The sequence below is a fragment of the Lutra lutra genome, chromosome 10 (assembly GCF_902655055.1).
Source record: "Lutra lutra chromosome 10, mLutLut1.2, whole genome shotgun sequence".
Taxonomy (NCBI): domain Eukaryota; kingdom Metazoa; phylum Chordata; class Mammalia; order Carnivora; family Mustelidae; genus Lutra; species Lutra lutra.
This window is the reverse complement of record NC_062287.1, coordinates 60886685-60907734: the sequence shown is the minus strand read 5'-3', so window position 1 is coordinate 60907734 and position 21050 is coordinate 60886685. Positions and strand designations below refer to the sequence as shown.

At 47.2% G+C, this 21050-nt stretch overlaps 1 pseudogene; it reads left to right on the top strand.

Moving 5' to 3' along the window:
* The first annotated feature begins 3034 nt into the window (after positions 1 to 3034).
* On the top strand, positions 3035 to 4168 carry LOC125079763 (histo-blood group ABO system transferase-like; annotated as a pseudogene).
* Positions 4169 to 21050: the final 16882 nt, after the last annotated feature.

Sequence of the window (21050 nt, the reverse complement as noted above, 5' to 3'; positions counted from 1 at the left end):
TGGTAATTCTGCTTTGATCTATTTGAGTAAATGACAAACTGTTTTACATGTATACAGCACCATTTTCGCAAACAAGGCTTAAAGGCTGGTTTCTCAACATCCTTTTATTTTTAGTTTTCTTGATCATAGTGATTCCACTTGTGTAAAAGGGCATCTAACTGGTTTAAATCTTCATTTCCATAAAGACTAATGATGTTTAACATCTATTCATATGCTATTCACCATTTGTATGGTTTCTCTGGAGAAGGGTCTATCCAAGTCTTTCATCCATTTTAAAAATGGGGTTGTCTTTTTGTTGAGTTGTAAAAGCTCTTTACATATTCTGGGCAACAGACTCTTATTAGATAAATAATGTAAAAATATTTCCTTCCATTATGGGGGCTGTCATTTCACTTTCTGGATAGTATCTTCTGATGTACAAATACATTTTTTATATATTTTTTACATTTATATATATATATTTTTTACATTTATATATTCTATATAAATTTTTACATTTATATATTTCATATAAATATATATATTTTTACATTTATATATTTTTACATTTATATATTATATATATAAATATATATATATTTATATTTACATTTCTTTTTTAAGAGTGAGTGAGAGAGACTGTACAAGTGGACAGGGGCAGAGGGAGAAGGAAAGAGAATCTTAAGCAGGTCCAACACTCAGTGTCGAGCCTGACCTGGGGCTCAGTCTCATGACCCTGACATCATGATCTGAGCCCAAATTGAGAGTCGGATGGTTAACCAACTGAGCCACCGAGGCACCCAGGACAGATTTTTAATTTTGAGGATATTATTTTGTCTATGTTCTTCTTTTCCTTCTCATGCTTTGCTATCAGATCTAAAAGCATTGCTAAATCCAAGGTTATGAAGATTTATCCCCATTCATTTCTTCTAGAGTTTATAATTTTACCTCTTACATTTAAGCTTTTAACTTATTTGGAGTTACTGTTTATATGTGGTGTGAGGTAGGGTCCAGTTCCATTCCTCTGTACATGGATAGCTGATTGTCTAGCACCCTTTGTTGAAAAGACCATTCTGTCCCCCCAGGGTAATGTTGTAAACACTTGTCAAAATTCAGTGGACCATAGATGAAGAGATTTATTTCTGGGCTCTCAGTTAAATCCCACTGATCTGTATGCACACTTTTTTTTTTTAAATTAACGTATGTGTATGCATACTTTAAAAATTTTATTTTATTTATTTAAAATATTTTTAAATGTAAATGTATTATTTGTTTCAGGGTGAATGCATACCTTTACGACAGTGTCACAATGTTTTATTCACTGTTGCTTTGTACTAAGATTTGAACTTTGGAGGTATGAACTTTCACCTTCAATTTTCTTTTTCAAGATGGTTTTAGCTATCTTGTGGTCCCTTAAAATTACATATGACTGCTATGATTAGCTTGTACATTTCTTCCCAAAGGCCTTTGTGAAATTTCTTGGGAACACATTGAATTTCCACATTGCTTTGTATACTGTTGCCATCTTATCAATAATATGTCTTTTCATCACCATGGGGTGTCCTCAGATTTATTTAAGTTTCCTTTACTTTCTTTCAGCAATGTTTTGTAATTTTCAGTGTACAAGATATACACCTTCATTACATCTATTCCTAAGTATTTTGTCAATGTTGATGTTCCCTAAAATAGAATTGTTTTCTTGAATTCCTTTTTGGATGATTAATTGCTAGTGTGTATAAATAAGAGAAATTTTTTTTTTTATATTTTGTCCTGTAGCTTTGCAGAATTAGGGAACTGGCTGTAATCATTTTTTTGTTGATTCTTTAGGAAGCTTTCTGTGTAAGATGATGCCATCTCTGGCCTCTGAAAAACCTAGTTCTACTGTTTCCTTTCTCATGTGGATTCCTTATTACTTGTCTTATTGTTCTGGGTAGAACTTTCAGTACAATACTGAGCAAGGAGTGAAAGCCAGCATGATGGACTTGTTTGTGATTTCAGAGTAGAGCTATCAGTCCTCAAAATTGAGCATGATGTTTGATTAGGGTTAGGGTGGGGTTAGGGTTAGGGCTTAGGGTTAGGGTCTCCCTGTCTTCCACTGTACAGAGCCCATTCTTCTCCGGTAACCAGCAGAATGATCTTTTCAGAACATAACCTTTGAGCCTCTCTGTGATCCACTCCCCAGCTGCCTGTCCTCTCCAGCCTTTCCTCTCCCACCATATCCCCCCCACCCCTTTGGGCCTCCCAGGTGTGTGGTTTTCTCACGTGTGCCTTGGGCCAGACTCCAGGCCTTTGCCTTCCCTCTGCCCTCTGCCAGGAGTACTCTTCTCTCCCTCTGCTTCATGTCTAGTTTGTTCCCCTGTTGACTGGACCTGGACTTGCCCCCCAGTGACCTGACTCATGTCTGCCAGCTATGTGTGGCCTTGTCCCCCATTTAAATGTAGTGCCCGCTTTCCATTTGTGAGTGATTTACTAAGTGACCAGGTATGGGGCAAGCACAGATAAGTAGCCTTAGTGCCTGTGTGAAAAAATCAGTCTCAGGGCACCTGGGTGGCTGAGTCATTAAGCAGCTGCCTTCAGCTCAGGTTGTGATCCTGGGGTCCTGAGATCAACCCCGCCATGTTGGGGTCCCTGCTCAGTGGGGAGCATGCTTCTCCCTCTCCCACTCCCCCTGCTTGTGTTTCCTCTCTGGCTGTCTCTCTCTCTCTGTCAAATAAGTAAAACCTTAAAAAAAATAATCTCAGAGGGGCTCACCACCCTTGCTGACAATGGGGGAGCAGCTATCCCCACAGGTAGTCCCCACAGAGAGACAAGACTTCCAACTTCTTGGGGCCCAGGCGATGTAGACCTGGACCTGGAAGCTTACACTCTTAGATTCATGGCTGGGGCATAAGTAAGCCTCCTCTTCTTCCAGCAGTCCTCTTTCCCCTTCCCTGTCCATGAGCTGGACCTGATTCCTGATCTGGTGGAGTTCAAGGGTGACGGCTCCTAGGAATAGCAGTGGTTGACTGATGGACCTTGTCAGCAAGAGGCCCTGTAGACTTCAAGGGAGGACCCTATGGGGGTGGAGACAGCTGTGGGGGCCAGCGACAACCCACTAAAAGCAAAGTGGGGCAGGAGGCCAGCCCTGCTGATTCTAGCCAGTCTGTAGGCCATAGAAAGGAGGGCTGTGCCCAAAGGTGCTCCACTCCTGGCAGGTGGGGACAGGATCTGCAGGGTGTCAGCCAGGGGAGGGCACCCGCAGGGTTTGCCTGGGAGCTTGGCACAGGGGGAGTGATCCTGGCTCCAGCATGCTGACTGTGGGGTTGGTTTCCCACTTCTGAAGCCTCGGGCTCCCCTTTGTATGATGGGGTGCTGAAGGCCCCCATCTCTGGGAGCAGAAGGCAGGGAGACCCTACAAGCAGTCTTGCTCAGGACAGGCTGGGGAAGTGGCTGCTGCTTAAAGCAGCCCAGGGACTGCCCCTTTGAAGAAGGTGCACAAGTTCATGGCCCCTAGCTCTGGGGTTCTGCTGCCAGCCTCTGACACTGACCCTCCTCCCACCTTGTCCCTTGTCCCTGTAGATTGGTGTTCTTCCTGGAGCTGTTCCTACAGAGGGCAGAGAAGCCCATCGTGGTGGGACACAGGGTCACCTACTAGGTCATCACCGACCAAAGGGCTGCCAGGCCTGTGTGCCCCCCTGGGATGTCTGGAGGGTGGTGGTCCTCAAGGCCCCCAGCACCCCACACTGACAGGATGTGTCCGTGCAGCACATGGTGATGGTTAGCCACTTCTGTGAGCAGTGCTTCCTCCATGAGGTGGAAGACCTGGTGTGTGCAGATAAGGACATGAAGTTCTGTGACCATGTGGGCATGGAGCTCCTGTCCCCCTTTTTGGCACCCCACACCCCAGTTTCTACTGGGTGTCCCATGAGGACTTCAGCTACCAGCAATGGCCACAGTCCCAGGCACACATCCCCAGGGATCAGGGTGATGTTTACTATATGGGGTCCTTTTTTGGGGGATTGGTGGAGGTTCAGTGACCTTGGCCTGTCACCAGGTGATGGGGGTTGACGTGGCCAATGGGATTGAGGTTGTGTGGCATGGCGAGAGCCACTTGAACAGGTACCTGCTGGACCACAAGCCCACCAAGGTGCTATCCCCAGGGGACCTGTGGGACCCACAGGGGCTGAGCTGCCCTCCCCACCCTTCATGAAGAAGCTGAGATTCGGGCTGTGCCCAAGAATCACTAGGGCATCTGGGACTCATGAGGGGCTGTCCCAGGAGGACCTGTGGGACCCACGGTGTCTGGGATGCCCTCCCCGCTCTTCATGAAGAAGCTGAGATGCAGGCCATGCCCCAAAATCACCAGAACATCTGGGACTCATGAGGGGCTGTCCCCATCTCCATCAGGGGGTGCTGTCCTGAGCAAAGCTGTCAGAGCAGGTTCCTACTTCTGTCCCCTTGAGGGAAACCATGGAGCCAATCCCTGCTCACACAGGCATGTCCATGGCCCCCAGCTACACCCACACACAGGAGGCCTGTCTAGGGACACAGGGTCCTCTCTTTGTGGTCACTACATTTTTATAACTTCTGGGTCATTTGCAACTGTGAACGGCTCCAGTTTTATGCCAGATGTTTTTCTGTGTCAATGCTGAGTAACCATCTTTAAAAAGAACAATCAAGGAAAAACACTTTCTTCCTGGTTCTAGACAGATACCGCCTGGTGGGGATGGGAGTAATCCTGCAGTGGCCTTGGAGCCAGGATGGCCTCTGGTTGGGTCTTCCTTCCCAGTGCCTGCATGTAGCCACAGCCATGGGGCTTCAGGGGCAGGGGTTCACTGAGCCACCTCTCAGACCTTCAGTCCCCTGACCGCCAGAGGCCTTGGCTGTGGCTGCTAGCTCAGACTCCAGAGGAGAATGGAGCCCTCTGAATTATTCATGGTTTCTGCCTTGGTTTTATTTTTAATTTAATTTTTAAATTTTAAATTCATTGTCTGTACTGATGTACTGATAGTACATCAGTAGATTTTAATGTAGTGATTCATTAGTTGCCTGTAACACCCAGTGCTCATCACAACATGTGCCCTCCTTAATACCTGTCACCCAGCTACCCTATCCCTCCACCCTGCCCCTGCCTTCTGTAACCCTCAGTTTTGTTCCCAGAGTCCAGAATGTCTCATGGTTTGTCTCCCTCTCTGATTTCTTCCCATTGATTTTTCCCTCCCTTCTCCTGGGGTCTTCCTCTCTATTCCTTATGTTCCACATATGAGTGAAACCATATGATTATTATCTTTCTTTGCTTGACTTATTTCATTCAGCATAATCCTTTCCGGTTCCATCCATGTTGATGCAAATGGTGGGTATTCATACTTTCTGATGGCTGAGGAATATTCCCTTGTATATATGGACCATAGCTTCTTATCCATTCACCTGCTGAAGGACATCTAGGCTCTTTCCACAATTTGGCTTTTGTGGACATTGCTGCTATGAATATTGGGGTACCAGTGGCCCTTCTTTTCACTACATCTGTATCATCAGGGTAAATACTCAGGAGTTCAATTGCTGGGTCATAGGGTAGCTCTATTTTCAACTTCTTTTTTTTTTTAAGATTTTATTTATTTATTTGACAGAGAGAAATCACAAGCAGGCAGAGAGGCAGGCAGAGAGAGAGGAGGAAGCAGGCTCCCTGCTGAGCAGAAAGCCCAATGCGGGGCTTGAACCCAGGACTTGGGATCATGACGTGAGCCGAAGGCAGCGGCTTAACCCACTGAGCCACCCAGGCGCCCCTATTTTCAACTTCTTGAGGAACCTCCATACTGTTTTCCAGAGTGACTGCACCAGCTTGCATTCCTACAAACAGTGTAAAAAGTTTCCCTTTTCTCCACAACCTCGCCAACACTTGTTGTTTCCTGTCTTGTTAATTGTAGCCATTCTAACTGGAGTAAGGTGGTATCTCATTATAGCTTTGATTTGTATTTCCCTCATGTTGAGGGATGTTGAGCAATTTTTTTATATGTCTGTTATGAGGCTTCTCAGTCTCCTCTGCTCCTTTCATTTTCCTCCTCAGCCTGAAAATGATCCCAACCAGTCAGCAGCTTTGAAGACAAGTTCAGTCCAGATGTCAGGAACATACCCTGGGGATCTCGGTCTAACCTACCCAATCTGTCCTGTCCACGTCAGGTGCCTGCACCACCCTCCCCACCCCCAACAGCTGGCCACCTACTCCTCTCACAGATGTCCCCATCTCAGGGGAGGGAAACACTATGTCCAGACCCTTGGATTCCTCTGTGACTTGTTGCTTTCCACCAACTCTCCCAGTAGTGAGGTGGCTACTGGAGGACATGTGATGTCTAAACCATTTAAAGGCATATGTGAGTTTCTGCTGCCTAGGGCAATGTGAGAGTTGGAGCAAATAGAAACCAAGCAGAATCACTGAAAGAAAGGCTGAGTGATGAGGAGCTTTAGGGAAGAAGGGCCTGGAAGCTCTGACTTACTCCCAACCCCCTGGGACACTGCATTTATGGTCTGGGTGCCTGCTCAGGGCCGACCTGAGAAGGCCCTAGGCTCTGCCCTCTGGTGATTGTCAGACATGGCAACTAGGAAGTGAAGGCTGAGGCAGAGTGCTAAGAGGCCTGGCTGGTGCTGAAGGTGTATCCTGATATCCACCCACCCAGAGCCCTCCTTCTCATCTGCAAAGACTGGAATTTGTTTTGTTTTGTTTGTTTCCAGAAGGAGGGAAGTTTCCAGATGTTTAAGGAAATCTCACCCAGTTGACAGATGACCACTACATTCACAGACCAGACACTTCTATGGCCACACATGACAAGGGATACAGATTTGACAAAATCAGTTCAGAAATGTCACTAAGCCAACAACAGAACTGCAGTGAGAGGAGCAGCAGCAGTGAACCCTGTGGAGAGGAAGACTGGTATTTGATTTGCTGCATTATATTATTCACAGTGTCCCAGATCCAAAGGCAGAGAGACAAGTGGTGGTGACACAGGAAAGGAATGTATTTCAGTGCAGCTGACATTGGAAGACTGAGGCCTGGCATGGTTTCAAGGTGTTGAAAAGGCCTCTTTCACTCCAAGAGTGAGGGAGCTCCGAGCCTCTGCTATACATCTTGCCCTGCTCATCACTTCCAGCTGTCTGGTCCTGAGTTCTGTCCTTTTAATGAAATGATCATCTAGTAAGTAACATGTTTCTCTGAGTTCTATGAGCCACTCGAGCAGACTATTCAAACCTGAGAAGGACGTTGTGGGGCCCTCCAATCTGTAGCCATAGCTCAGAAACATGGGTGATCTCTCTGCCCAGCCACTGGCTGACCACTAAGTTAACAACACAGGGATTTAGTGGCCACACATGGCAAAGAACACAGGCTTGACAAGGTTAGTTCAGAAAAATCACTAAGCCAACAGTAGCAACCACAATGAGCAGCAATAATGAAGCCTGCGGTGGGGAGCATCTGACATTCAGGATGCTTCCATTATAATATTCATCATCACACCCGGAAGTTGTCAATGGGCCCAAGTCCCCCGGCTGGGGGTCAGGTAGCTTCTTACATGTTCCACCTCCCTCTCCCTGGCTCTCCCAGCCATGCACAGCTCTGTGCTGCTTACCAGCAGAGGATGGTTTTAAACAAGGTCAGGAAGACAGGATGGGTTTTCCTGACTCCCCCTGCCACCACCCCTCTCCCAGGGCTGCAAGAGAGAAAAGTTTTCTTCAACTCCTCTTAAGGTCCCTGGCTGGGTCTGGAAATTGACAAAGACAGATGAACAGGAGAAAAGCTGGCAAAGTGTATTGATTTTTTTGGTGGGAGCCTCACAAAAACATGGAGACCAGCAGAGACAATTGGAATAGACAGTTCTTCTACATTTTAGGCAAAGAAGCAATAAACATGTGAAGAATTGAGAGACACAGGGGTTGGAGGTAGGGCTGGTAAATGGTAAACAAATAACTAGGAAGATAAAGGTTAGTTTAACCAGGTTTGTTCCTATACCCTTTGTGGCCCTAAATTCCTTAACTCTGGTGATAAGCATGTCGTCCCTGCAGTCTGGGGAGAGAAAGTGCCACATGGGAGTACTCTGACTTGCTTCAGGGAAGAAGGGCTGATGGCTGGGAATCAGAGGGACCTTCTTGATTCTGCTCTATGCAAAATTCTTTCAGTTTCTATATTTAATTTGCCAACATACCATATTTGGGGCAGTGTTGCCTATGACTTCCCACGTGGTTGCCCTGTTGCTAAGGGTGGTCAGCCCTCCTTGGGGAGATTGGGTGAGAGTGTGCAGATCTTACTTCAAGAAACTAACTTCATTTCCTGCAAATGTCTATGCAGTAGTGGGATCATACAATCACATGTCTCTGTGTGCCCACCACCACCTAAGCTATTGGCCATTTCTTGCACTTGAGCTGAGTACAAAGGATTAAGAGTAGGGGCTTGAGGAAAGGTCCTGGGCCAGACTTTGTGTTTGGGAACACAGGCCATCCAGCCAAGCTTGTGCTGAGCCTCAGGAGGGGGCCTGTATGGAGACCCCAGCTGTAGACACTGCTGTCTGCTGATGCCCCCTCAGTCTGCTCCAGTACACCTGCTGCTAGGGAAGCACCTGCCCCCTCCTCTCTATCTGAGGGCTCTCTTCTGCACCAACCATGCCATTCCCCTGCCAGTCACTGTGAGCCTGCAGCCTGGGAGGGTGGATACCCCAACGACCTTCAGACTTGAGGACAGATCCAGTGGGGGTGGGACATAGTCTCCCAGCAGGCCTGAGCGCCAGGCCCCCATGGTGCTCATTCTCCTCCTGGGGGCTCCCTGTGCCACATCCTCCCTCAGGCTCTCTGGGCCCAACTCCTCTTCTGCTCAGAGACCATTCTCAGCCCAGGGTCCACACGCTGGGACTGGGAGCAGGTCATCTGGACCTTCTGGACTTGCACTTCCTTGCCTGTGACATGGGTGCGGTCTGGCCTCATAGACTCATCAGAGGAGACCCAGTGCAGGAAGATGCAGGCCGCTTCAAGGGAGATGCCAGGTGACCCCAGAAGGAATGCACAGGTCTTGCACAAAACATAGAGCTCATTGAGCCCAGTGTGGGATGTGGGCACCCATCCAAGGGGCATGGGGAATCCTGGTGAGGGTGGCCCTCGTGGGGGAAGGGGAGATCACAGAAGGGTCACAGAAAAGGCAGGAGACAAGAAAGATGACAGGACAGAGCTTCCCAAGAGGTTGATGGAAGAGTGAGAGGATCACAGAGACCCTTGGGAAAACTTGGAGGCCCTGGAGATGTTGGTTGAAACTCTGTCATTTGGTCAGAAAAGTTGTGCCACAAACCCCCAGTCAACACTGGCTGATTACCTCTTTGTTGCTTCTAGGAATCAGGGCATATGGGCCATTAGCACTCACATTGCATGAAGTCTAGGATATATTTACTTTTCATCACTTTTCAGGACTAGATTTTTCTAGAGGAAGTGCTAAGCATGGGCCTCTCCATTCTTTTCTTTGTGCAACTGGCCTCTGTTTTCAGGAGCAGATTCCTGGTACTCATCACCACTGCTAATCCCGTCACCTCCCACAGTGGATATGACCAAATGGGTTTGGGGGGATGCTCACTGATGAAGCCACAGAGCTCAGTACAGAGCAGGGACCCCAGATCTTCTGCTGAATGAAGGAGGGCATGAAGGAGGAGGGGAGTGGAGGAAGGGTAAGGAGGGAGGGAGGGAAAAGAGGGAAGGAAGGAAGGAAAGGTGGAAGGGAGGGGAAGGAAGGGTGGGAGGGATAGGGGAGGCAGGGAGGGAGTGAGGGAGAGAGGGAGAAGAAAGAGGGAGAATGGCAGGGTGGGATGAGGGAGGATGAGAGTGGCGGGGTGGGAGGGAAGGCAGGAGGATGGGAAAGAGGGAGAAAGGAGGGAGGGAGGATGAGAAGGAGGGAGGGAGCAGTCAGATGAAACTTTTCTCTGGCCTTGGGTTGTGAACAAAGCACTTGCTTTCTGTGGTGTATTTTCCAGCTTTTTACATTTCCCTGATTTCTGTGTGGGCCACAGGAGGAACCAGCCATGTCCTGTCTTGGGTCAGGTTGTGGTGTCCCAGCAGGAACAGGGGTCTCAACCCTGAGATTGTGCCCATAATTCCTAAAGGGGTCTCTATGATTACATCTCAACTGTAACCCATCAGGGGTTTCAATATCAAATAAGGGAAATTCTATGTCACACAAACACAGAAAAAAATGAGTCCCCTTTGAAAATAGGTGGGTAGACGCAAAGGCACATATTGTGTGATCCTACATACAGAACCATCCAGAACAGGTAAAGGAACAGAGAAGGCGGTTTAGGGCTTGCGAGAAGCCTGGCTGGAGGAGAAATGGGCAGGGAGGGCTTTGGGTTCAGGATCTCCTTTGGGGAAGGAGATATCCTGCAGCGATGTTCTGTGGTGTGGTGGCACAGCGTTGGGAATGTACTTAACGCTAGTGACTTGTTCTAGTGAAAACAAGTAATTTTATTTAAAACAAATAAAAAACAGTATGCAGATCATAGAAAGACAAAATAATAGTTAATATGTACCAGAGAGAAAGAATATACAGGTAGGGGATGAAACATTCCTGTGGGCCATCAAGGTTGGGGGATAGAACAAGGGATAATTGTACAATGAGCTGGGCTGTGGGCTCTGGATGTGGCTCTGGGAGCCCCGAAGGAGCAGGAGTAGGGGTAGGGGGTGAGACAGGGGCAGGGAGAGAAGCCAGGACAGATGCAAGAGCAGGAGCACAGGCTGGGACAGGGGAAGGCAGAGTGGCTCTGGCAGGGGCAAGGGCAGGGCAGGAACTGGAGCAGGGGCTGGGACAGAGGAAGGGGCAGGGACAGGAGCAGAACTGTAGCAAGAGCAGAGGCTGGGGCAGGGGCAGACACCAGCTCTTCCAGGAGGGTGTCAGGCTCTCCAAGGGCAGACGGCTGGTCACCTGCTGGCTCCTAGTCTCCTGCTGAAGTCTCTCCAGGCACCATCCCCCTTTCTGGAGCTGCAGATGAAGTTGGGGTTGGCTCTAGCTCTTCAGAGCTAGATCCAAGTATCCAGGCATCCACACTCCAGAGATAGCCCCCTGCCCACCTCATTTTGTTGGAGAACCTGAAATGAAGAACATGTTTGCATGCCTTTGCAGAGATAGAGGTCAGCCCAGGGCCTCCCAGTGAAGCTACACCCAGGAAGGAACCCTCACTGGAACATCTCCCCAACTGCAGTCCACCCACTGGATTCTCTGAGCCCAGTCCTTGCTCCTGGCCCCACACCAGCCTCTGAGATCTCTTGTCTGTGGGGCTTGGCACTGACCCATCCCCAGACACCCACATACACCCAGCCCTGGCCTTCTCACCCTTGGGCTCAGCCTTTGTGGGCTCCAGGTCCTGGACCACAGTCCGGTGTGGTACCACCAGGGACAGTGGCCTGGGCAGTCCCCTCCCTGCTCCTGGAGAGCCCCCTGTGGTCACTCCCTGTGTCAGGGAAATGGAGCAGGTGTCCTCCACCCTCCTCCCTGTTTCATCATCCCTGGTGTTCTGCAAAGACAGGGACTGGTAGCCGGCCCAGATGCATTACAGCCCTGCCAAGCCATTCTCACTGTCCTCCTGCCCAGTGCCCCTGCTGCTCCCAGATCAGACACAGACCTGTGCATGCACAGCCCCACACCTGGGACAGGGACCCATACCTGCAGTACATGGGATAAACCCTGGGGAGAAGCTCGCAGCCCCCTATACCCCATCCCACCTAGCCAGCCTTGACCTTGGGTGTGAACATGACCTGCCCACTGGGCATCTGACCCCTCATCATCCTGCTCTTGAATGGGGTGGGTACACCCTACATGAGCCTTCTTTACAAATACACATACACGCATGCACACACGCATGCATGGGGAGGGGAACTGGAGCTGCACAGGTCGGATCAGAGCACATAGAGCTAGGGGCTGGTTCTGGGCCTCATGGTGTCACCTTTCTGTACTTCCTGCCAAATGATCAGAGATGTCAGGGAGCCCTGATGTGACATCCCCAGCTAGGGAAAGTGTTTGCAGGGTGTGCTTTCCTCTGCCTGCAGCCTCTGGATTTTGGGATGCAACATGCAAACATGTTCTTCGTTCAAGGATCTCCAACAAAATGAACTGGGCAGGGGGCTGTCTCTGGAATGTGGGTGACTGGTTACCTGGGTTTCAAATTCTGTTGGGTTCTGTTGCCAGGGAAGTGAGGTCACCACTTTCTAGGGACCCCTTACCTGACTTCCTCCTCACACCAGAGCCCCCTGAGGGCCCCCACTCCCTAGCTGCTCAATAGTCATCCTCTACCCCATGCCCCATCCATACAGTGACACCCACACAGCTACCCACAGACCCTGTGAGGCCTGGGTGCGGACAATATCCCTGCTATAAGGACACAGAGATGAGTTCAGACCAGGCTCCTGCTTATGCCCAGGACTGTGACCCTCAGCAGACCCTCTGCCTGTCAAGGCCTCCCTATGCTCCCCATCTGCACAGTGGGCTCCTCTGCATTTTACTCCTAGGGACACCATCAGGGGTAGGACCTCTACATACATTCCTGCTATCACAGGAGGCTGGGGCATGCACATAGCAATGCAAGAATGAGTGGGGGCTGGGTGGGGCATAGAACACAGCTCAGAGGGTCCTGGGTCTGCTCTGGGGTCCAGGCAAAGCCCCCTCCTCCTACCTGTCTCCTAGCCCCTGTGGGAAGGTTGCGGTGAAATGATTACGACCTTGTCCTCTCACAACACAGACTTCCAGGGGATCCCAGGGTCTGTTCTTCTCCTGGTTCCATCTCTTGTGTTCACTTTCTGTCTCTGTCTTCTCTGTGTGTCTCTGTGTCTCTCCCAGGAGCAAGTCTTGGGGGCTCTGCAGGTGATTTGAGAAACCTCAGAAGCCTACCTTTTCCCCATTTCCATTTCCCTCTCCTGTCCTCGTGGTGGTTCATTCCTAAGGCCTCCTCACCCTGACCAGAGCACTGACTCTGGAAACCTCTTCCAAATGGGGACGCTGAGGCTGCAAAAAGGAGGGTCCTGATCTTGGTCCCCAGACCAGTGGTCCAGTGCTCTGTCATGTTCTGGAAACTCAAGTCATCAGGACCCCAAGCCCACAGGTTGTCCTCTGCTCAGAAGGACCTCAAGGGAGTACAAAGCATTTTCCCAGGACTGGGAGCACAGTGGGTCAGGGATGAAGATCCAAGGCCAACAGAATTTTCGACAAGCCTGTGGGACCCTAGGGACCCCCCATCTCTACAGCCCAATTGACAAGAGTAAGCTGAGACCTTTTGTGCTGTAGCCCCATCTGGACTTGGGTGGGTGGGGGGATCTCTTCCTAATTCCAGTAGCCCAGGATGGTGATGGATACCAGACCCCAGAACCTGTCCTCTCTCAGTGCCCTGGAGCAGCTGGATTTCCTGGGGCTGGAGGGAGGACTGGCTACAGACAATGACTGGGCTGCAGGAGATGTGGGGCCTCATGGAGGGTGAAGGATCAGGTAGGGGTCGAGTCCTGGGGCCACTGCTCATGTCTAAAAAAAAAAGGGGGGGCTGAAATCCCTGAATGCCCATGGGGTCCCTTATTACAGTAACAACTGTGCATTACAGTAACTCTCACACTTGGCCATCCTCGTGGAGGGCCCCTCCTCCCCAGCTTCTGGGCCTCGCTCTCCACTTCTGTGCAGTACAGTGATGCTGAATGATTGCTTCCATGGCAGGAGCATGTGGGGTGTTGGTGATTGACCTAAGCTGGGCACAGAGTCTGGATTGCAGAGTGCAGTGGGAATGGTGAACATGTCACCAGTGAGCACCCCTTCCCCTAAAAGCAATTCAGTCCTTCCATGCAACCGCCAGGCCCCTGGGAGACCACACTCCTGACACCAGGTCCCTGTATGTGGCTCTTCCTCAGCAGTGGGACAGGGTGGGGACCCCAGGACATGGGGCCAGCGCCTGCCTCTGAGGACATGAGAACAAGGAAGACATTCCCTGGGGTCCCCCAAGGCCACATAAAAGGGGAGGTGGATACCCCCAAACAGGACATTGAAATTCTGCTTCTGTTAGAAACTGAGCATTGGGGTTTTGTTCTTTCATTTGCTGGGCTGATGAGACACACAAGCTCTCCATGACTCCTCCTTAAATGAAGAGCTCTTGCAGGCTCTTGGACATCCTGGACCTGGGGAGGGGAGAGGGGCCTGTCCCCTCCCTGGGTCCTGAAGGAGTCCTGTCCTCCCAAAGACAGGATCATTTCAGGTCATGGTCCTGGGCCAGGATGGGAGACAGCCCCTCACAGTTCCTGACTCTGGGGCTGAGAGGGCCTTTCTCAGGCACAGCAATGCCCAGTGAACATGGGGACTTCAGAAAGAACACACGGGTAGCCCAGGTTCTGCCCAGGATGGTGGCTGCCTTCCCCAGCTCCTGAGGAAGAGGGCCATCCTCTGGGTGGGGGTCCTCTGATCCACAAGCAGGCCCTGGAAGGGTTCTAGTCCACCCCTGGAAGTGCACCAGCACTGAGTTGTTCAATCACTGTCCGCACATGAACATGGACAATGTGCTAAGGAAGCACCAGAGGTGATCCTGTGCAAATGGCCTGTGGCCGGCGGGGCTGGCAGCTTCAATACCCTCCAGCAGGCCCCTTTTCCCTGGATGGGAATCCTCCTGGAGTCTCTGTCCTTGGAGCTTCCTTCTTGCTGGTTTCAGTACCAAGGGAGAGACTTTGGTGTGACATCAAAGGCTCCACCCAGCCTCCCTCCTTCTGCACACACCACTGCTCCCCAAGAAGCAGGGGCTGCTGCTCCTATATGCCCCATGTAAAGCTGATTTAAGGCACTCATTCCCTCCAAGGCCAGCCACTCTGGCTCTGTCACATACAGAGTTGCCATGGCTGCCTGGCTGGGCCAGGAGTCCCAGGGAGCTCTCCTTTCCCAGGATCAGGGTTCATAGTCCTGGCCAGAGAAAGAAGTTCCATCTGTCCTCTGCTAGAGAAGGTGAATTCCTGGGCCAGAGGGCCTTCACATGCCTGAGAACATGGGGGTCCCCTGGAGAGATGGGTGATGGGCACCCCTGTCTGAGAAAACAGTGAGCAGCACCCCTCCCAGGCCGCAGATGCACCCATCACCTAGCAGTGCTCATACTCAGACTCACCCCAGGAAACTCTGGCATGATTTTTCATAGATATATTTTCAAGAGTGTTCAGAACAGCGGTGGTAGAGATAGCAGGGAATGCCCAATACTAATGCCCAAGGAGATGGATGGTGGCTCAGTCGATTAAGCCACCAACTCGATTTTGGCTCAGGATGTGATCTCATGGTGTGGGATCAAGCCCCATGTAGGGTCTGCGTTCAGTGCAGTGTGGGCTCACAATTTGCTCTTCCGCCTCCTGCCTCTCCCACCACTCAAATGCCACTCTCTCTCTCTCCCTAAAATAAATTAATAAAATCTTTATAAAAATGGAACCATACAGAATGTACTTTTAAAAAATTGTAAAAAATCCTAACATTGATTTTGCCATTTTAAGCATTTTTTGTATAAAGTCCAGTAGTGTTAAGTATATTTACACTGCTGTGAAAAATATCTTGAGAATATTTCATCATGCAGATCTGAAATCCTGTTCTCATTGTTGTTTTTCACGTAGAAACCATATTTATTTATTTATTTATTCATTCATTCATTCTTTTATGTTCAGTTAGCCAGCATATAGTACATTAGTTTTTGATGTAGTGTTCAAGGATTCATTAGTTGTGTGTAACACCCAGTACTCATCACAACACATGCCCTCCTTAACACCCAATTGTTACCCAATCCCCCTCCCCTCTGTAACCCTCAGTTTGGTTCCCAGAGTCCCAAGTCTCTCATGGTTTGTCCCCCTCTCTAATTTCTTCCCATTCATTTCTCCCTTTCTTCCCCTATGGTCTTCCACACTATTCCTTACATTTTTACATATGAGTGAAACCATATGGTAATTGTTCTTCTCTGCCTGACTCATTTCATTCAGGATAATCTCATCCAGGTCCATGTATGTTGATACAAATGAAAGGTATTCATCCTTTCTAATGGCTGAGGAATATTCCATTGTATATATGAACCACATCTTCTTTATCCATTCATCTGTTGAAGGTCATCTTGGCTCCTTCTACAGTTTGGCTATTGTGGACATTGCTATGAACATTGGGGCACAGGTGCCCCTTATTTTCACTATGTCTGTATCTTTAGTGTAAATACCCTGTAGTGAAATTGCTGGGTGGTAGGGTAGCTCTATTTTTAACATCTTGAGGAACCTCTATACTGTTTTTCAGAATGGTTGCACCAGCTTTCTTTCTCACCAAGAGTGTAGAAGGGTTCCCCTTTCTCCACATCCTTGCCAACATCTGTTGTTTCCTGACTTGTTAATTTTGGCCATCCTAACTGGTTAAAGATGGTATCTCATTGTGTTTTTGATTTGTATTTCCCTGATGGCAAGTGATGTTGAACATGTTGCCATGTGTCTGTTAGCCATTTGCATGTCTTTGGAAAAATGTCTGTTCATGTCTTCTTTCCATTTCTTGATTGGATTATTTCTTTTTTGGGTGTTGAGTTTGAGAAGTTCTTTATGGATCTTGGATATCAGCCCTTTATATGACATGTCATTTCCAAACATCTCCCATTCCATGTGTTGCCTCTTTGTTTTGTTCACTGTTTCCTTTGATGTGCAGAAACATTTTATCTTGATGAAGTTCCAATAGTTCATTTTTGCTTTTGTTTCCCTTGCCTTTGGTGATGTGTCTAGGAAGAAGTTGCTGTGGCTGATGTTGAAGAGGTGACTGCCTATGTTCTCCTCTAGGATTTTGAATGATTCTTATCTCACATTGAGGTCTTCCATCCATTTTTAGTTTATCTTTGTGTGTGATGTAAGAGAATAGTTGAGTTTCAATCTTCTGGATGTAGCTGTCCAATTTTCCCAGCACCACTAATTGGAGAGACTGTCTTTTTTCCATTGGATATTCATTCATGCTTTGTCAAAGATGAGTTGACCATAGAGTTGAGGTCCATTTCTGGGGTATCTATTCTGTTCCATTGATCTATACATCTGTTTTTGTGTGAATACCAGGCTGTCACAGCTTTGTAACATAACTTAAAGTCGGACATTGTGATGCCCCCAGCTTTGGTTTTCTTTTTCAACATTTCCCTGGCTTTTTGGGGTCTTTTCTGGTTCCATACAAGTTTTAGGATTGTTTGTTCCAGCTCCATGAAAAATGCCAATGTTATTTTAATAGGGATGGTGTTGAAAGTGTAAATTGCTCTGGGCAACATAGACATTTTAGCCATATTTATTCTTTCAATCCATGAGCATGAAATGGTTTTCCATCTTTTTGTGTCTTCCTCCATTTCTTTCCTAAGTGTTATTTAGTTTCTGGAGTATAGATACTTTGCCTCTTTGGTTAGATTTATTCCAAGGTGTCTTACAGTTTTGGGTGCTATTATAAATGGAATCGACTCCCTAATTTCTCTTTCTACCATTACATTGTTAGTATATAGGAAAGCAACAGATTTCTGTGCATTGATTTTGTATCTTGCCACATTACTGAATTGCTGTATGACTTCTAGTAATTTGGGAGTGTGTCTTTTGGGTTTTCCACATAAAGTATCATGTCATCTGTGAAGAGAGACTTTGACTTCTTTGCCAATTTGAATGCCTTTTATTTCTTTTTGCAGTCTGATTGCTGAGGCTAGGACTTCTAGTATTATGTTGAACAATAGTGGTGAGAGTGGGTATCCCTGTTTTGTTCCTACTCTTAAGGAAAAAGCCCTTGGCTTTTCCCCATTGAGAACAGTATTCCCTGTGGACTTTTCATAGATGGTTTTTATGAAACTCAGGAATGTCCCCTCTATCCCTACATCCTGAAGAGCTTTAATCAGGAAAGGGTGCTGTATTTTGTCAAATGCTTTTTCTGCATTAATTGAGAGGATCCTATGGTTCTTGTGTTTTCTTTTATTAGTGTGCTCTATCATGTTGATTGATTTGCAAATGTTCAACCACGCTTGCATTCCAGTAATAAATTCCAGCTTCTCATGGTGGATAATCCTTTTAATGTACTGTTGGATCCTATTGGCTAGGATCTTGTTGAGTATTTGGTATCCATGTTCATCAGGGATATTGGTCTGTAATTCTCCTTTTTTATGGGGTCTTTGCTTGGTTTTGGAATCAAGGTAATGCTGGCCTCATAGAATGAGTTTGGAAGTTTTCCTCCTGTTTCTATTTTTTGAAACAGCTTCAGAAGAATAGATATCATTTCTTCTTTGTTTTTTTTTTAAAGATTTTATTTTATTTATTTGTCAGAGAGAGAGAGAGAGCAAGAGTGAGCACAGGCAGATAGAGTAGCAGGCAGAGGCAGAGGGAGAAGCAGGCTCCTTGCTGAGTAAGGAGCCCGATGTGGGACTCGATCCCAGGACTCTGGGATCATGACCTGAGCCGAAGGCAGCCGCTTAACCAACTGAGCCACCCAGGCGTCCCTCATTTCTTCTTTGAATGACAGTCTTGCTGGATAAGGTATCCTTGGCTGCATGTTCTTCTCATTGAGTATCCTGAATACGTCTTGCCAGCCCTTTCTGGCTTGTCAGGTCTCTGTGGACAGGTCTGACATTATTCTGATGTTCCTCCCTCCATACATAGGAGATCTCTTCTCCCGGGCTGCTTTCTAGATTGCTTTCTTGGTTCTAAGATTAAGTTCTAAGATTTGTAAGTTTTCCATTTTTAATTCTAATAGTGTATTTATAGACTATTTTATATTTTCTATGTACACCCTCATATTATCTGTGAATAGTCACAATTATTGTCTCACTTCTTATTCTTTTTTTTTCTCTTGCCATATAACACTTGGTAGATTCTCCGATGCAATGTTGACTAGAGTAGTGTTGTTGATTTTAATATACCTTTCTCGATATCTGTAGAAAAAGCAGATGAAGCATTGGTAACAAAGTGGCCTAATTGACATATACGGAACATTACACATGAAGTACAGAATACATTATTTTCAAGTGGTTCTAGGACATGTACTGAAGTAGACAAAATTTGGGGCCATGAAGCAAGTCTACACATTTTAAAGCCCAAAATTAACTAGATTATATTCTTAGATCACAGTGGAATTGAGCCATAGTCATAACTGAAAAACAAAACAAAACAACAACACCAACAAAAACAGGGAGTCCCTCAATGTTTAAAAATCAAATGAAACTTTGGTATATATCCTAAGGGTCAGAGAGGGAATCGCAAGGGAAATTCAAGCTTTCCTACATCAGAGCTTCCAGACAATGTCACTCAATCTGTGACTCAATCTAGACAGGTGTTGAACCTTAAGTCAGAGTTCTGCCTGCCTCAGCCACACCTGGCAGCCTTGGCCTGTGGTCCCCCCACAGCGGCCCTTTTGGAAGCCCTGAGCTAAGAGGGGCAACATGGCCATATGGAAATGGGGAGCTCCCCACTCCTAGTGATGATGCCTCCCACCCAAGATGCCCTTTCTGTTGGCCCTGAGCTATGGGGGACAACATGGGCTGATGGAAATGGGAAGCTCCATACCCATAGTGATGATGGTGCTATTGTATTGTCCTTACCAGTCCAACAGCATGCTTTCTGAGTGAAATATGACACAATAACAGGTTCTTGACCTTCTTTAAGGTTTGAAAATCATCTTGTGAGTCATCTATCAGAAATATGGATTCAACATGTGCTCTTTCTTCTGGAAAAGAGCACCTGCTCTTGAGAGCCATCACACCAGCTCTTTGTGGAGTTCTCCCTCTTAAACTTCCAAACTATTAAGTAGATATTATTATTCACATTTTCTAGATAGTTAGACAGGGGCTCAGAGATGATTTGAGTCACAAAGGATTTTAGTGTCAGAAACCTAAATGGGTCCCCAAATTGACTCCAAATCCATTTTGGATTTGGACTCCAAATCCATATTCCATACATAGTAATGTTTCCCTCTTATCTCTGGTCTTCTCGATCTGGAGACATCTCAAGTCTCCAGATTTTCTTGTTGTGTGGTCAACTGGAATGAATTCAGCTGGCCTTTTTACTTCTCTCTATCATGATCATTAAGAGTAGAGGACCTCTGAGTAAGATACTCAAAGATCCCTAAGAATAGATAAATTATAATATTTTTCTGATATTAAAGTTACTGAAAGAACTATCTTTTTAAAGTTGATACAGGTTCTGGTATGTTCAGAGTGTGCTGTAAGACAGGTCTGAAATAGTATTTAAAGACACTCAGCTCAGCCTCTTCTACAAAGTGAGACAATGCTTGTAAACATTACTAAACTGTTCCTTTACCTACAATTACTTACTTCCCAACCATCATAGTGTTTATATAGTATGACTATGACTTACATTAGTCAAAATCTGCAGGGAAAGAACTAAGACAGTGTATCCAAGCTTTAGTGGGACTCCATATTTAAATTAGTGTTGTGACAATGAGCTCTTCGGCTTTATTCTGTAGTTCAAGTGAATGGTGCTAGACATCTGTTAAGGTGTCAGGAGGTTCTAAACTTCTGACTTTAAATTATCTGTGTGCTTCAGAGATTTGGGCAGAAGAAAGGGGGGATCCCAGCTTCTGTGCACACCTCTGTTACCTGTGTTGACCATGGAACAGGTAACCTTCTGTGAGCATCATTTTGATTTCTTAGTAGTATTTTTTTTCTTTATTTCATTTTTTTCAGTGTTCCAAGATTCAGTGCCCTCCTTGATACCCACCACCAGGCTCACACAATCCCCAGCCTCCTCCCTTTCAAAGCCCTCAGTTTGTTTCTCAGAGTCCACAGTCTCTCATGGTTTGCCTTCCCCTCCGATTTCCCCCAACTCCCTTCTCCTCTCCTTCTCCCAATTTCCTCCCTGTTATTCCTTATGTTCCACAAGTAAGTGGAACCATAATAATAATTGACTCTCTCAACTTGACTTATTTCACTCAGCATAATCTGCTCCAGTCCCATCCATGTTGATACAAAAGTTGGGTATTCATCCTTTCTGATGGAGGCTTAGTAGTATTGTTAAAGGTGCTTTTGTCTCAAGTTCCTCTCTTTAGTGGTAATTAGAATGATAATGGAAATTTTTGTCTTTTACCATCCATGGGCCTGGAT